Source organism: Canis aureus, chromosome 31 (assembly GCF_053574225.1).
Source record: "Canis aureus isolate CA01 chromosome 31, VMU_Caureus_v.1.0, whole genome shotgun sequence".
Lineage (NCBI taxonomy): Eukaryota > Metazoa > Chordata > Mammalia > Carnivora > Canidae > Canis > Canis aureus.
The window spans coordinates 17,510,287-17,528,294 of NC_135641.1; the positions used below are offsets into that span (position 1 = coordinate 17,510,287).

The window sequence follows — 18,008 nt, forward strand, 5'->3', positions numbered from 1 at the left end:
CAGAGAAAAAATAATTACTTCAAGTTATCAACCCTGTATTTCAACTATATATATTCAGTGGGATGTATTCTAAGGACAAATAGAGCTGCAAAGAAATCATGAACTTCATGCATTAAATAGTTTTATTGTTAACAATCACATTAGTATTATTTTGAAACTAATTTTTACATTGCAGGATAAAGCAAATGTTAACTATGTTAATGTTGTTAGGAATCAAGTTTTCCCACAGTAGTATATATATCTCCCTTGTAATGTTAAATTTGAATTGGAAATATCAGTAGGAGCCTGTGATTTTTTTAATTTCCAGAAATACGTATTTTATAGCTCTGACCACTGAAAAGGCCTAGATGTAATGACAGCACAGATTGTGGCCTTTAAATACCATTTCCCACTCAAGAAGCCAAGGCTCCTTACAGAAATGAGTGATTCCAGATCTAGGACCTGAGATACATGTGTGTGTGCATGACTGTGTGTGTGTGTGTATGTATAAAATTCATCATATAGAAATTTAATTATCTAGCATATCTCAGATATGTTTTGGGGGGACATAGTTGGTTTAACCAAAAGAGGTCAATTTGTAAAATCAGAATGACCATTATTTTAGAAGGTGGAGTCAAACTGCCAAATAAACTGGGTATTTATTTGCATTCTCTGTGGACAGATCTTAGGGAGAGCAAATGATAAGCGAAGTAGCATGGGGAGCAGCAACTAGAGTGAACAGAGGGAGCTGGAGAATCCCAGTGGCTGATATTATCAAGCCATGATCACCGGAGGCATATATCTCCACACAAGTGACTCGACATGCACCTGCTACTTGAAGAGGATTCTGTTGCTCTGCTAAGCAGCGTAGGTACCCAGTTTGCAACCACGGTATTAGGGCGCCTCTGTAGGATCACTCACTCTCCTGAGCCACTGCCCTTGTTGGGTCGTTCTCTCTGTTCCTAGTATTCAGGTCCAAGGCCTGAACAGGGTATCTATCGCCTGTTGACCTCCTGTGTGCATTGGCCCCAGCTACCCAAGAGGTGGTTACCCCCATGCAATAGAATGAATTTGCTGCAAAGAAGGCAACTCGGCCCAAGCCTTGGGGAAAACCCACGGCAGAAAAGTGAGAGGACGAGAAGAAGCCTCTTCAGAATGGGGTTCCTATTTGCTCCTTTCTTTCTTTAAAAAAAATTTTTTTTCTTTTTTTCTTTAACAAGGTTTCCCACTTTCAGGGCTGACAATCCGCTTCCGAAGCAGAGCCCCTGAAGTCAAGTCCCGAGCAGACGTGCCCGCGCGCCCTGGCTGAGTCTGTGAGAACCTCGCACACACTCCCATTGTGACACGGGCGCGACCTCGACCGTCCCCCCCGCGGAAGCTGGGCATAGACTCAAACCCAAAGTATTCTCGGTCCACGTTTACAGATGTTAGCCCGTGTTCCATTTTTTAACTGTGACGTAGGCACGTGCACTGGTTGCCCAGGAGACACGAATCTGGGCAAACGCGGCAGAAAAGTGCCGGAGGAAGGGCAGATGTGTTTCCCGGAGGTCCTGCTCACGCACAGCCTCCGAGCTCCCCGTCAGTGCCCTCCCCCAGCCGCAGAGCCCCAGGTAAGTGCCCCCCCCCCCCCGCGGAGCCCCTCCCCGGGTGGGCTCTCAGGAAGCCCGCGGGCTCCGCGGTGCAGCGGCTGCGGCCCGGACGGCCTCTCGGGCCTGGGGGGGCCGCGGGGCTGCGCTTGCCCGGCTCCCCGCCCCCGGCCCGCTGCCGCCCCGAGGGGGCCCCGGCGGACCTTCGCGGCTCTCCAGATGGGATGCGGGGCGCGGGGCCGCGTCCCTAACCCACGTGGACGTCCCTGCCTTCCCGCCCAGGCTCCGCGCTCACTGGCTCAGCCGCCTCCACATCAGTGTCTCTGGCCTCAGTCTCCCCGTGTGGAAAACGGGGATAAGGGTAGCAGCTCACGGAGCTATTGTAGGGATTAAATAATACATTTTTTAAAGATTTTATTTATTTATTCATGAGACACAGGGAGAGAGAGAGAGAGAGAGAGAGAGAGAGAGAGGCAGAGACACAGGCAGAGGGAGAAGCAGGCTCCATGCAGGGAGCCCGACGTGGGACTCGATCCCGGGTCTCCAGGATCACACCCCGGGCTGCAGGCGGCGCTAAACCGCTGAGCCACCCAGGGATCCCAAGGGATTAAATAATATTTATGAAGTGCTTAAAATACTTGGTACATGGTAAGCATTATGTGCTTAGAAGCTGGAACAGGACCAAATTCTGGGTCTCTTGACTCCCTACCCAGTGCTTTTCCCGAAACCGATTAATGTTATTTTGTCACTGGACCAGTTCTGTCCAATACAGTTTTCTGTCGTGATGGAAAGGCTCCCCGTACTGTCTGTTACAGTAGCCCGCTGGCCACATGTGGCCGCTGCACACTTGAAAGGCGGCTAGTGTGACTGAGGAAATTAATTTTTAATTTTGCTTAATTTTAATTAATTACACTTTGAATCTAGACTACTCTGACGGACAGCCAGGAGCAGGAATTCTTTTTTTTTTTTTTTTTTTTAAGACTTTATTCATGAGACAGAGAGGCAGAGACAGAAGCAGAGGCAGAGGGAGAGGCACGCTCCATGCAGGGAGCCCGATATGGGACTCGATCCCAGGACTCCAGGATCACACCCTGGGCCGAATGCAGGTGCTAAACCACTGAGCCACCCGGGGTTCCCAGGAGCAGGAATTCTTAGAGCAGCCAAGTTGTCTGGGCAGACAGACTCTCTGGCTACCCGTTAAGCCCAGGAACATCCTTTTGAGCATGAGAAGCACAGTTTCCTGGAAGCCAATAAACTCCCCCACATCTTTATTTCGGTCAGGCCTCCCAGGCCAGGCACCTGGCATCAAGGCAGTGTTGCTGTTCTATCAGGTAGCTGCAGGTTGGCACCCCTTCCAGAACTGTGATTGAATAAGCCAATTAAGAGCCTTTTTCTTGTTTTTTTTTTTTTTTCCCCTAAGGCCATACACCGTGAATTCAAAAACAACAACAGTGTACAGATAAACACAAATTTTCAAAGATCTAATGTGAACATTTTTAAAACCAGTTTTAGAATACATATTCTTCAAGAACATTTAAAATGCTACTTTTGGAGAACTCCTCTTCCATATGTATAGATATCTCCTGCCATTAAAAAAAAAAAAATCAATCCAAGGAAAAAGGCAAGACCTCAACTGGTTGGATTCCAAATTAAGCTACAGCTTGAGCTAAAAATAGCTTGCCAGTGTTGAGGATCTGTCCTCTGAATTTAAATGGCTTGCTTCTCTCCCAGAGGACAACATTCACTGTGTCTGATGGCAGGATTGGACTCTGGGAACGCACACTTTATGTTTTCTCTGGACTCATTTCTGTGTTGTGTTCAAAGCAGAGTAAAAGTAACCAACCGTAGTTTTAGGTTCTACACATATGCGTCGTTAAGTATAATGAGCATAAATATCTCGGGCTTCTCTTGTAGGAGGGGTTTGTGCATGTGTGTAATTCAGCTTTGTGTAGGTAATCCTAAAGGTATGTGTAAGAGCCTGAAGGTAGGTTCTGAAATCGATTTTACTTACTTCTGTCCCTCATATTATTATTTACCCTACTAAAATGTATGTTCTCCAGTTATCACTGAAAGATTTTATTTTCTTTAATTTCAAAAATAATCTCTGTTTTTTCTCTGGAACTCTGGGATAGCTTTCCATTTGGTGGTAAAGACCAAAAGAGAAAAATATGATGAGTTGAGAGCTCAATTTATGGTAAAAATTATATTTCAAAATGGATTGCATTACAAATACTTAAAAATTTCTCAATACCACCGAGAAGTAAGTATAAGGCATTTGTTATCAGTTATACATACACATGTTTTAAGTAATCAAATCATTCTGCAAATTTGTGAATTATTTTTATTTTTAAAAAAGATTTATTTATTTATTCATGAGAGACACAGAGAGAGGGGCAGAGACATAGAAAGATGGAGAAGCAGGCTCCGTGCAGGGAGCCCAATGTGGGACTTGATCCCCTGACCCAGGATTACTCCCTGAGCCCAAGGCAGACGCTCAACCACTGAGCCACCCAGGTGTCCCCTGTGAATTATTTTTTAGGATGGACACTTCTGCAAATGTACATACCTCTGTCAGGTGCTGCCAAAGCCCTCCTTCTTCACTACGTTGGTCACACAGACAACTCATTTTCGGTGTAATGCTTATTGACATCAATCTTTTCTTTCCCACCTACTTCTTTTATTTTATTTTTGAAATTTTTATCTACTTATTCGTAAGAGACCCACAGAGAGAGGCAAAGACACAGGCAAAGGCAGAAGCAGGCTCCCTGTGGGGAAGCTGAGGTGGGACTCAATCCCAGGACCCCAGGATCATGCCCTGATGCTCAACCGCTGAGCCACCCAGGCCTCCCCAACCTACCTCTTAAAATATGTTTGAAGACATCTGAAATTCCACTCCATTATGAATAACCACAGCTCAAGTTTGGCGTTTATTCTTCCTGCTACCCCTACCTGGTTGTCATTGGCATGCAACCAACATTTAACTCAACACTTTTTTTTTTTTTTAATTTTGGTAGCATCTATGTAGAATAAGGCTCTGTAGTGGGGAAGGATTATGGCAGGTGAACCAGAACTACCTGGTCTCCAAGCAACTCATAGAGGAGCTGAGGCATGGGCTGGTATAAAATGGAGAAAACATAAAGTTATGAGAAAAACAGACATCATGCTTTGAGAGCTCCGCTGAGAAAAGAGGGATTCCCATTGGGGAGGATTGGGACAGGCTTCCTGGCAGAAGCTGCATCTGGGCGGGATTCTGAGATGTAGGTGTGATGAGGACATGCAGGATGGAGAAAGACATTCTAGGAGCAGGGAGCTCTACGAGTACAGACAAAAACCAAATACACCTCAAGCAAAACAACGAAACAACGTGTGATGCATTTTGCTTAAGACATGGAAGGAGGGACACCCTAGTGGCTCAGCGGTTTAGTGCCTACCTTTGGCTGGGGGCGTAGTCCTGGATTCCTGGGATCGAGTCCTGCATCGGGCTCCCTGCATGGAGCCTGCTTCTCCCTCTGCCTGTGTCTCTGCCTCTCTCTCTCTCATGAATAAATAAATAAAATCTTAAAAAAAAAAAAAAGACATGGAAGGAGTTTATGGGGAAGTGGTAGCATGGTGGGAATTAATCCTTAGACACCATGATTCAGGTTGGAGCATCTCTGAAACCAGTGAGGAGACCTTAAAAGTTAGTTGCTAAGCAAGGGACTGAGGCAGAGTGTTGTGAAGTGAGACACCCCCTCCTCCCATTCATATGTTGAAGCTCTAAACCTCAGTGAGACACTCTTTGGAGATAGGACCTATAGGAAGTAATTAAGGCTACAGGAGGTCGTAAGGGTAGAGTCCTAATCCAAGAGGACTGGTGCCCCTGTAAGAAGGTAAAGAGACCACCAGAGTTGTGTGAGTGCAGGGAGAGGGTTAGGTGAGGAAATAGCACAGGGGTGGCCATCCAGAGGTCTTATCAGAAACCTGCGTTGACAGCATCTTAATCTTGGACTTCCATGCCTCACAACTGTGGAGAGGAAAAAACAAATTTCTTTTGTTTTAGCTCTCCAATCTATGGTATTCTGTTGAGGCAACCCTAGCAGGCGAATACATAGAGTTAACATTTGGTTTAGAACTTGGTTTTTACTAGAGAATAGACTTTAGAATTGTCACATTTTAAAATAATAAAACTATAATAAAATTACCCCTTCAAGCTTTGCTTCTCTATTTAAAAACGTGAGACTGACTCCATTGCCTTTACTCAGGATGACAGCCTGATATTGAATACCCCCAATCATAGTTACAGTATGCTAACTTCTTTTTTTTTAATTTTTTTTTATTGATTTATGATAGTCACACAGAGAGAGAGAGAGAGAGGCAGAGACATAGGCAGAGGAAGAAGCAGGCTCCATGTATCGGGAGCCCGACGTGGGATTCGATCCCGGGTCTCCAGGATCGCGCCCTGGGCCAAAGGCAGGCGCCAAACTGCTGCGCCACCCAGGGATCCCCACAGTATGCTAACTTCTATACAAATGTTCAAAAGTCACAATCTGAGCACACTGAGTGATTGCAGGTAAAATGACTTAATAAGAAGAATAATAACAATAAAACTAACACAGTTAACACTGAGTGCTTGCATGGTAGCAGACACTAAGTGCTCCTCACGTATTGATTCATTTAACCCTCACAACAATCCCTACCTGATGAGGAAACGGCACAGGGAGCTTAAGTAACTTGCCCCAAGTTTTATAGCTGGGAAATGCAGGATTGAGGTTGATACACCTGAAATTGACCTAATACCTAGATATTTGTCTATTATTAATATTCTAAGAAGAAGTATTGCCATTTGACGATGCATTGAGGACAGCTTGTTTATTTTCAGGTACAACTCAAAATGTAAGTAGAATATAAGTTCTGTGATGAAAGTAAGTGTTAACACGAAGTGCTGTGAGTCAAAGGCAGGATGTGAGTATTTAGCTTCAAACTGAATTCAAGCTTTCCTTACCTCTTTCCACTCCAGTATCACTGAAATTAAAACATATTATCCTTCAATTTGCAGATATCTGAGCAAACTTCCTTATAAGATTCTAATGTTTAAACCAAAAATGGAGTTTTGGAGCCCATAAAGCTGAGAGCTACCCTGTGGACCTTGGAGAGCCACTCTATAAAGCTCTGTTTTAATGGTCAGTTGATCTCTCCTGGACATCTCTATTTTATTCTCTCTCTAAACTCAACACTGTCTTTATTATCTTTATTGCAAATCTGAACTGTGCTGCTGTGCCAAGGCCCTGTCAAGTTATACTCTAGATTGAGTTTTCTTAGTCTGCTTGTATAAACTTTGAAAAATGGAGAACAAAATCTTCCTCTCACTTTTCCTTGTTGTTTCGTTCCTTATAGGATAGATAAATTACAGTGTTACACACATTGAAGATCCTTGATAAGCTGAGCTATAGGAAAATAATTTTTGGTATCATTCCCAGAATCAGCAACAACAAAAATTTACTTTTACATATGACTGGTACAAATGGTCATAGTGGAATGCATAAAGAGGCTTCAGGGAATGGGAAGAGAGATCCTGTGAACAATTCTCCAACCTAGAGGATACGAATGTTGTATGTGCATTGCTCTGGAAAAAGGGTCGCTAGCAATTAAATAGTTAAACCTTGAGTGAACACAGGCAGCAGCTGGAAGAAGTGTTTATAGTACAAGGCAGGAAGCCCGAGAGTCAGTGACTTCTGCTGGCAGGAAAGAGTAGAAGGCGGAGGGAGAGCAGAGCAGGGCATCAGATTTTTAGTTGTTCTCGGCCTGGAAGACTTTCTTTCAAAATTTGAAGCCAGATATGGGCCAGAAAACTTCTCCTATTGTTGCACAAAGGATGAAAAGGTGCTGAGTGCACATGGAGTGAAGCCAAAGTCGGGAGATACAGGCATTGTGACTAGAATACATTTGGAACTTCCACCCTTTGAATGAAACTACATGAGAGTAAGAACTGAGATGCTTAGACATCTAGGAATACTGTTGAGAAAGCCTCCTTAAATAATGAACACCTAACATTTATCGACCCATTTTAACACACCAAGAACACCTAACATTCATCTACCCATTTTAACATACCAAGAATTATGTTGTTTAATATTTGTTGTCCCATTTAAATCTCGAGAACCCAATGAGGAAAGTCCCTGTTTTAGAAATTATTCCTTATTTTATAAATGAGTAAACTGAGGCTTCATAGGTTAAATCATTTGCCAAAAGTATAAATTTAAAGTTTGACCCTGTCACAGTACAAATTTTTAAAAGTTAGAAACATGATCTCTATACAAACATACAATGTTGAAGATTTACTTACCTCATTTATGAGGGAACCAGCTGGTTCAGAGGAGAGGATACAAGACTGTGTGTGTGTGTGTGTGTGTGTGTGTGTGTGTGACCAGCAGAAGAAAAGAATGCTGGATGAGATTGCAAAGATAGAGAATAGAAAACTTGGGGATGCCTGGGTGGCTCAGTGGTTAAGCGTCTGCCTTTGGCTCAGGTTGTGATCCTAGGGTCCTGGGATTGAGTCCTGCATCGGGGTCCCTGTGGAGAGACTGCTTCTCCCTCTCCCTGTGTCTCTGCCTCTCTGTGCATCTCTCATGAATAAATAAATAAAATCTTTTTTAAAAAAGAGAGAGAATAGAAAACTGGCTAATGCTCTACAGAACAATAAAACCAAACATTTAGGGTTATTTTCTGTTGGACATAAATCATCTTTATCTCTATAGGATAGAAACAATTTTGATGTAACAATCTTGTAGACATTATCTACTTTCTTGAGTTTTCTAAAAAAAATGTAGTCAATACACAATGTCACAATGATTTCAAGTGTACAGCACAGTGGTTTGACAACTCTATATGTCATGCTGTGCTCACCACAGAGGGGCTACCATCTGTCACCGACAACACTATTTCAATACCATTCACTATATTCCCTATGCTGTACCTTTTATCCCTGTGATTTTTTCATTCTATAACTGGAAGCGTTTACCTCCTACATTCCTTCACCCATTTTGCTCATACTCCACCCCACTCCCCTCTGGCAACTGTCAGTTTGTTCTCCATTAACGTCTACCTTTTTATTTTATTTTATTTTATTTTATTTTTTTTTACGTCTACCTTTTTAAAGACTTGGGACCCTAATTAATAAAACATAACAGATCAAGCAAAATTACATCCCCAAGATAATCAGGTGATCACAGGTGGACTCATTAGTGTTGTCTCCAGCACTATCTAATAGATATTTCCAATGGTGATGAAAATGTTCTATAGCTGCACTGTCCAGTAAAGTGGTCATAAGGCACATATGGCTATTAAGCATTTAAAATGTGACTATTCTGACTGAGGAACTAAATTTTAAATAATTTAGAGTCACATATGACTGGTGACTACTGTATTGGATTGTGTTGGATCACACAGCTCTATGACTTTGAAAGAGTACTGTTGGGGCACCTGGATGGCTCAGGGCATGATCCCAGGGTCCTGGGATCCAGTCCCACTTCTCCCTCTGACTAGATCTCTGCCTCTCTCTCTCTGTCTCTCATGAATAAATAAATAAAACCTTAAAAAAAGAGAAAGAGCACAGTCTATAGAAAACCCGGTGACCCATATGCAGGTAAATTTTATAAGCATTGTTATTGGTGATATTGACAAACACTTTGTTGACCACATTCTGAAAAATGCTGCTCAAATCCATGCTCTCTTGGAGTCCACTTTGTGTAAGAGGAAAAGGTGGTGGTATGGATCCCATTTAAGATGCAGGTAATGGAGAGTCAACTGCTGAAGGCAATACAATTAGTCTATGGTAAAACTAAGATTTGGACCCAAGTGTGCCTGGTTGAAACATTGAAATCTCAAATGCCTACAACAGGTAAGTAAGTTAAACGGATGGGTCCAGTGGTTTGGTTATAAAACAAACTGAAAACACTAGTCTAGATCCAGTTGATTTGGGTCCAGAATTTCCAGATCTTAAAATTTTTCAGAAAATCCATAATCCTGGATTATGTGAGATTATCTTGATTTTTAAAACCCTGTAGGGACCGGGGTGCCTGAGTGCCTCAGTCGGTTAAGCGTCCAGCTTTTGATTTTTGGCTCAGGTCATCAACTCAGGGTTTTGAGAGCAGCTCTGCTGCACTGGGCTCTGTGCTCAGTGGAGAGTGTGCGCCGTATTCTCTCCCTCCCTCTCCCTCTGCCCCTCCCCACTGCACACACGTGCACTCTCTCTCTCTTTAAATATAAATAAATCTTTAAAAAGAACCTGTATGAACCAAACAAAACAAGTTTGTGGTCCTGATATAACCCACAGGCCACAGTTTTCAATCCTGGCTAGATCAACGGTGTAAAAGCTTTCCTCTTAGCCTTGCTGCTTCTACAGGGAACTGAAAACAGGGATTGGTCTTTCCAGACCTTTCCAGGCAGAGTCAAGGGCTTCTCACAGCAATTTGACCCTTTTAATATTTGTTATAAATCGCTAGATGGTTATTTACATGTTTATCTCCTTGACTAGATTGCAAGTCCGGAGGAGAGGAACATCTGTCTACTCAGCTATTACCAGCACAACACCTGGCAAATAGAAAGCATTTCATAAATGAGTATGCGTAAAAACGAGAAGCTTGGATAAATAGAGTGGCTATGGGCCATTTCTTCACTTCCACTCTAAACTTCTATGGGCCAAATGGATTTATTTCCTTGTTATTATCTTCTTGTTGTTTTTAAACCTGGGCTCAGGCTTCCACAGAAATACTACACACAATAATTCAGAAATAATCTCAAAGTAATAATGGCAACCATATTTTTAATAGCCTGTTATGCATAAGGTTCTTTCTGTATATTGTCTTACTTAATCCCGCCAATAACCCAAGGAAGTCAGCACTATCATTCCTATTTCACTGAAAAGAAGACAGATTCAGAATTGTTAATAATTTGCCCAAGTTCACTCAGCTCTCAACTGCATTGCCGCCAGTATTAATGCTCTGAGTTACAGTCAGGAACTTCCCCTCCCCTTTCCAAGTCTATCTGGTAAAAGCTAAAAAGTCTCATCTTTTCCTTTGGGTAGAAGGCTGGGATGGAGCAGGAAGGTGAGCTTGAGTCTGGGGCAAATGGGGAGAGACTCTCTTAGTAGGAAAGCCCGCCAGAATTAAGAACCAGGCAAGTGAGGCAAGTGGGCTGTGGAAGTGCAGAGCTGGTGCTGATGAAGCAAGACAGGAGGCCTGGGCAGGTCACTGCAAGAAGAGCTAGAAAAATGAACCTAAAGCCAAAGAGAATTTGTAAGGGATAGGCACCTAGGGATGGGCAGATTGTGCCTGCTTCAGAGTCATACTGGTCTCCTTTCCATAGGCTCTGAAGCTTGATACTTGGGAAAATCACAGGAAGGCACAATGCCGTAATATCCCGGTGTGGTGCCAGGCACCAAAGCAGTGGCTCAATCAATAGTCATTGACTGATTAACTGTCATAGAGTTGCCCATAAGGGATTCATTTACAGATGTTTTTCACCCTTAAAATTCAAGCAAAAAAGAGGTTCAGAAAATTTGAGAATGCTAACCCAATCCAGGGAGGTACTTTCCCCCTCCCCTCCCCATTTCCCAAACCAGCAGTCTCCACCCCATGAAGATGTTACCATTCAACATTTATCAATCCACTTATTTGTTTTAAGAATCAAACTGAAATCCATTTGCGCACTCTGTGAAATGGCGTTGACTCTCAAGGAAGACATAATGGAGCTGGGGAGCTCCAAAGCAGAAATTCCAAAATGACCAAAGGAGAGAGAATGACCTGCAGGGGTTTGGACTCTCAGTCGTGGGGCTGTGGCAGAAACTCAGGAAAGCCCTATGACTCAGCCCCATGAAGGGAAGAAAGAAGTGGGCCGTGTGAATGGAAACAGAATTTTCCATCAAACTCCATACCAAAAGGGCACATGATTTAAAGTTTGAAAAGAGGTCCACTGCCATCTGACACACTGGGTACCAAGGTTATGGAATCTTCTCCTCAAAAAGTGGTTCAGGCTGTAAATTAGAAATTGTCTAAAAAAAAAAAAGGTAAATATATTTGATTATCAAATTCACAATGGACTATTAAGAGAATCTAAGGGTGTTTGAGGACAAGATATATTTCTGATCCTCTAATGTTTGGCATCCTAGAGAGGCAAGTATGCTCAAGAACAAAAAGTCTCTGTATTGCATGTAAACATTTTTCAAATGTTTGTTCAGACAAAAAACGACTTCTGCATTTTGCAAAGGATTTCCTTAGAAAACAACTTTTGCTCAATGTATTTAATTTCATTTGAAATATAAATATATGAATTTCAATGACACCAAAACATACATACTTAAGAGTATATAATAGTAAGAACTTGTTTTGAAATGGAAGAGCCACCAGCAGAAATAGAATATTGAAGTGCATGGGAGAGCTTGGTTTTCTAATATTAGATTGAGTGCATTTCAAAACAGAATGAAATTCACTTTAACTGTGATGGGGTTTCTCCTCAATCCAGAATGGTTTATTTATTGCTGCCACAAAACAAAAGCATATTTGTTAATGTGTAAAGTTGTAAAACTTACACTTGTGTTGATACTAAATTTAGAGTTAGAGTGATGTGACAAGTCTATCCTATTAGTAATTAACGATGTTGATTTGATAACCCCAAGTATTATTTCTTAAGTAATTTTCAAAAATCAACTACTTTACAGGGAACATGAAATATTTCTTTTTTGAATAGTCCCAATTTTTTCCATGCCTGCCTTTGAGGCAAACTAGATCTTTCTGTTGACTTTACCAGTGTGATTTTATGAAATACAGCCGCACCTCGCATTTTTTCCCCAGAAAAAACCAACAACTGTGGTGTATATAAACGTCTATGTGCAGTTTTTGAACAAATCCAGTCTTTTAAGGCAGAGCTGCAAGGACAAGGCAGGGGAGAGTTCTTTTCTGTACTGTGAAGTTTGGTTCTCTGTGAAGTAGAATTTCATCAAACTGAATGTGTTATGAATTTTAAATATATTTGATGTTAAAAGGGAAAAAATAAGTATGCTGTCCTTTCTTGTAGGCTTGTCTTTAGATGTGTCTGGTCATTACCTTGGCAACCCTTACAAATGGCAACTGACGTCAAGAAAAGAGGAAAAACACTGCTGAGAGCGTACACTTCATGCATTAGAGATCATTCTGAGGACTTCAAATTCTTAGACTCATACAGGCACAAATGGCTTTTAAATGAGCACAAGCAATCTTCCATTTACAGTCTTCATAAACTTATTAAGACTGTGAGATCTGAAAAGAGCATCTTTGAGTTTTTAATTTAAGCAAAATACAATTCAGCTACTTGCTTAGGTGTTCTGTCTCACAATAACTGTCAAGTCCATAAAAATGTTGGGACCTTAACAAATCTCAAAAACAAATGGAAGCTGCCTATTTCTTCTGAAAATATTTTTCCTTAACTTTTTAATATGAAAAAGTTCAGAGTGCCTGAGTGGCTCAGTCGGTTAAGCATCTGCCCTCAGTTCAGGTTATGATCCCGGGGTCTTGGGAATCGTGTCCCACCGCATGGTGTTCCCTGCTCTGTGGGGAGCCTTCCTCCTCCCTCTCCCTCTGCCTGCCACTCCCCCTGCTTGTGCTCTCTTTCTCTTTCTCTCTCTCCATCTAATAAGTTAATAAAATCTTTTTAAAAAATAATACAAAAAAGTTCAGACATGGGGAAGTTGAAAGAATTTTAGAGTGGACACCTATATATTCATCGCCCAGAGTTACCACTATTCTGTTGTACGGACCCTATCACATACATATTCATCTACTATCTGTCTTCATCATCCATATATCCATCCCCTTGTGCATATCTTAAGCCATCTATTTTTTTGATGCATTCAAACATCAAAATTGCAGGCATGAGTATACTTCCCCCTAAATATTTCATCATGCATATCATTAACTATAGTTCAATATTTCTTCTGATATAATATTTACAATGAAATGCACAAATCTTAGATGTACATTTGCTGAGTTTTGAAAAATGCATATACACTTCTATCAAGATATTAAACACCACTAGGAACTCATACGCCTCTTCCTATTCAATCCCACGCCAACCACTCCTGATTTCTGAAAGTATTTTTTAGAGCTTTGTATTAGGGCTTATTACTTCTTCTTTTTCAACAATTTATTTATTTTAGAGAGAGAGAGAGAGGAAGGGAAAGAAGAGAAAGAGGGAGTCCCAAATACTCTGTGCTGAGCCCAACATGGGGCTCGATCTCCCAACCCTGAGATCACAATCCTGAGATCACCACTCTGAGATCACAACCTGAGCCAGAATCAAGAGTCGGTCGCTTAACTGACTGCACCATCCAGGAGCCCTAAGGGCTTATTCTAAGAGCCTCCTCCCTTGAACTGTCCCAATGACTCCATTTATCCCTCAAATTGCAAGTGCACATGTTCAGTGACATTTAATATTAGTGTGTGGAGCATTTACTTCTGTTCTTTTCTAGCTTTCTCCCTACTTCAACCATGTAATCATAATACCCCATTTCCAGGGATAAAAGGCAAAATCAAAACAAGCTGCATAATTCTTGAGGCCTAGTGAAAATGAAAATGCAAGGCCCTTGTTCAAAATGTAGTAAGAGGGCAGCCTGGGTGGCTCGGTGGTTTAGTGCCGCCTTCAGCCCAGGGTGTGATCCTGGGGACCCGGGATTGAGTCCCACGTCAGGCTCCCTGCGTGGAGCCTGCTTCTCCCTCTGCCTGTGTCTCTGCCTCTGTGTGTGTGTGTGTGTGTGTGTGTCATAAATAAATAAATAAAAATCTTTTAAAAAACAACAAAATGTAGTAAGAATTTCAAGATGGTGAGGTGCCTGGTGGCAGAGTTAGTTGATCAGTCAACTCCTGATTTTGGCTCAGGTCGTGATGGTAAGGTTGTGAGACCTAGCCCTATGTCTGGCTCTGTGCTCTGCACAGTATGCTTAAAACTCTCCTTTCTCTGTCACTCCTCACACCCCTCAAGTAAATAAATAAATCTTAAAAAAAAATTTCAAGATGGTGACAATCAAACATTTTTTAAAATTTTTTAGTTTTTTTTTTTTTTTTTTTTTTTTTTTATGATAGTCACACACACAGAGAGTGAGGCAGAGACACAGGCAGAGGGAGAAGCAGACTCCATGCAGGGAGCCTTGATCCCGGGTCTTCAGGATTAGGCCCTGGGCTGATGGCAGCGCTACCACTGAGCCACCTGGGAGGCCCTGATCAAAATATTTAACAACTGTTACAGGGTAGCCCAATTGATCAAACTGCAAATCAGCCATTGAGGCCAAGCTGGGTTGTGGAGCTTCTCTTTTAGTAGCTGGATGATGAGAGGAGATCCAGGGGGCATGGCATAGGCCACGGTAATGGGAAGCAGACAGGTACTTGGGGTATCCCAGCAGTGGTCATATAACAATATAATGGATGTATCATGACCTCAGCTTTGAGGATGGCCCTACTGGTGTCCACTGACCAGCAGAGTCCCTGGCAAGTGAATTCTTGGATTCTTGTAGTCTATTCCCTGAGTCAGTCATGAAGTAGGTTTGTAACCCAAGCTGGACTAATCAGCTATGATTTTTCTATTTGGAGCTGTAGAAGCAGTACCATCTCCCCGTTCCGTGTCCCCACTACATATTGCATTCACACAAGAGTACCAAACCAGGATTTTTGAGACTTCTGATTATTTTCTTCAGGGTCTCTATACATGCTCTTCCTGTGATTTTTTAAACAATTGTATTTATTCATTAAAGAGAGGAGAGAGAGAGAGAGTGAGAGCGAGCACAAGCGGGGGTGAGAGGAGCAGAGGGAGAGGGAGAGGAAGAAGCAGACTTCCCGCTGAGCAGGGAGCCTGATTTGGGGCTTAATCCCAGAATCCCAAGATCATGTCCTGAGCCGATGGCAGATGCTAACCGACTGAGCCACCCAGGTGTCCCTCTTCTTCTTCTTCTTCTTCTTTTTTTAATAGACTTTATTTTTAGAGTAGTTTTAGGTTCTTGGTAAAATGGAGCAGAAAGGACAGAGAGTTCCCACATTCTCTCTCTCCCACACATGCATAGTCTCCTCTACCGTCAACATCGCAAACTAGAAGCGTAAATTGTTGCTGTCGTTGAACTTACATTATGACCCAAAGTCCATAGTTTACATTAGGGTTCACTCTTGGTGGTGTACTTCTCTGAGTGTTGACAATGTATATTGGCACGTGCCCACCATTATAGTATGATACCAAATAGTCTCACTGCCCTAAAAACCTTCTGTGTGCAACCTGTTCATCTCACCCCCCAGCCCCCCACCCCGGCAACCACTGATCCTTTCAACTATCTCCATAGCTTAGCCATTTCCAGAATGTCATATAGCTGGACTCAACAGTATGTTGTCTTTTCAAATTGGTTTCTTTCACTTAGTCATATGCATTTAAGGTTCTGCCACATTTTTTTCACAGCTTGATGGCTCAGTTGTTTTGAGTACTGAATAAATTCCATTGTCTAAAGTACCAGAGTTGACTTATGTATGCATTTACCTACTGAAGGACATTTTGGCTGCTTCCAGGTTTTGGCAATTATGACTAAAACTGCTATAAACATCTGTGTGCAAGTTGTGCGTGGGCTTAAGTTTAAACTCATTTGGGTAAATTTTTTTTAAAGATTTTATTTATTCATGAGAGACACAGAAAAAGAGATAAGGAAGCAGAAGGAGTTGGAGAAGTAGGTTCTCTGCAGGGAGCCCGATGTGGGACTCGATCCCAGGACCCCAGGATCACAACCTGAGCCGAAGGCAGATGCTCAGCCACTGAGCCACCCAGGCATCCCTCATCTGGGTAAATTCGAAGGATCACAATGACTGGATCATATGGTAAGAGTTTATTCAGTTTTATTAGAAACAACTAAATTGTCTCTCAAAGTGGCTGTGCCGGTTTGCATTCTAACCAGCAACAATGAGAGGTCCTATTGCTTCACACATCCCTGTCAACGTTTGGTGTTGGCAGTGTTTTGGAGTTTGGCCGTTCTGATGGGTATGTAGTGATATCTCGTGGTTTTTGTTGTTGTTTATTTAGAGAGATAGAGTGGGTGGAGAGGGCCAGAGGGAGAGACAATCTCAAACAGACACTGCTGAGTGCAGAGCCTGACACAGGGCTTGATCTCACCATCCTGAGATCATGACCTGAGCTAAAACCAAGAGTTAGACATTGAACGAACTGAGGCGCCCCATGATATTTTGTTTTATTTTGCAATTCCCTAATGACATATAATGTTCAACATCTTTTCATGTGCTTATCTGCCATCTGTATTCCTTCTTTTCTTCTTCTTCTTCTTCTTCTTCTTCTTCTTCTTCTTCTTCTTCTTCTTCTTCTTCTTTTCTTCTTCTTCTTCTTCCTCTTTTTCTTCTTTTTGGAAAAATGTTATGGGCCTTTTGGATAGTAATAGGCATTCATTTCCAGGAAGGATGATCCCATCATACTTCTACTAGAATCAGCACAGAGCCTCCTCTTTGTTAATTCTGTGTGGTCCCAATGCCGATTGTCCTGTGTTTGTGGTCTGCAGTGCTGAAACTTGGCCTACTCAGCACCATGTAGGGGTCCAGGCTGTGGATACCAAAACTGGGGTCATATTTGATTCCCAGATGAATGTATTCTTGGATCTCAAAACCAAAGTTTCCAGCATCTGAGAAGTTATTTTACTCATACACTCATGCCTTTAGAACTATCTCTAGAATTTCTTCTGTGTTGGCCACTGTGCAGCCTTTTCATTTCTTCTGATGCCAAGGGATCTGATGGCATATCTAGCTTTGGAGGGCACAGGAGCCTGACCTGTAAGCTGCTCCACCACCTTGGCAGCCAGGGTCAATTTGTCTCTCCTTTCTCAACACAGGCATTGTGGCAGTTTGTGGATGTAAATTTCCCATATAGGGTTCTCTTTTTTTTTTTCCTCCTGATCCTGTGCCATGATGGAGAATGGGGAAAATATCTGTATGTCTTCTTTGGTGATACAATTGTTCAGGACTTTTGCCCATTTTAAAAATCAAGTTGTTTCTCTTATTGTTGAAATTTAAAGGTTCTATGTATAGTTTGGATAATAGTTTTTTTTTTTTTAATGAGTGTCTTTTGCAAACATTTTCTCCCAATCTGCCATATGTCTTCTCATTCTCTTAGCAGCATCTTTCACAGAAGCATTATCCATTTTTTCATTCAAGAAATATTTCGTTTTATTCAACTGAGGGGATGACTCAGCAGACAAGAAGATCCCTGCCTTCATGAAGCCTACACTTTAATGGAGAAAATAAGAAACAGACAAAGGAATAAACATGTAACAGGCATTTGAGTGGAGATAGTTTCTGGAAGGAAAATGTAGACAGGGTACAGGAGACCTAGTGGGGCCAAAAGTAGAATAGACCCTAGTGGGAGTAAGAATGGAGGTGGGGAAACCAGTTAGTAGTCTATGGCAGT

General features: G+C 42.1%; 1 long non-coding RNA gene and 1 pseudogene across 2 annotated transcripts; one reads left to right on the forward strand and one right to left on the reverse strand.

Moving 5' to 3' along the window:
- The first annotated feature begins 701 nt into the window (after nucleotides 1-701).
- On the forward strand, nucleotides 702-10,369 carry LOC144302443 (uncharacterized). 2 transcript variants are annotated; one of them, XR_013369289.1, is made up of 6 exons: nucleotides 702-846; nucleotides 1,200-1,589; nucleotides 5,895-6,114; nucleotides 6,424-6,506; nucleotides 6,601-6,724; nucleotides 10,078-10,369. It is a non-coding gene; the product is annotated as an uncharacterized LOC144302443 (long non-coding RNA). The 2 variants fall into 2 exon arrangements; XR_013369288.1 differs by lacking the exon at nucleotides 10,078-10,369 and having other exon boundaries at nucleotides 703-846; nucleotides 6,601-6,759.
- A 675-nt stretch (nucleotides 10,370-11,044) lies between these two features.
- On the reverse strand, nucleotides 11,045-17,566 carry LOC144302170 (large ribosomal subunit protein uL5 pseudogene; annotated as a pseudogene).
- Between the last annotated feature and the right edge of the window lie 442 nt (nucleotides 17,567-18,008).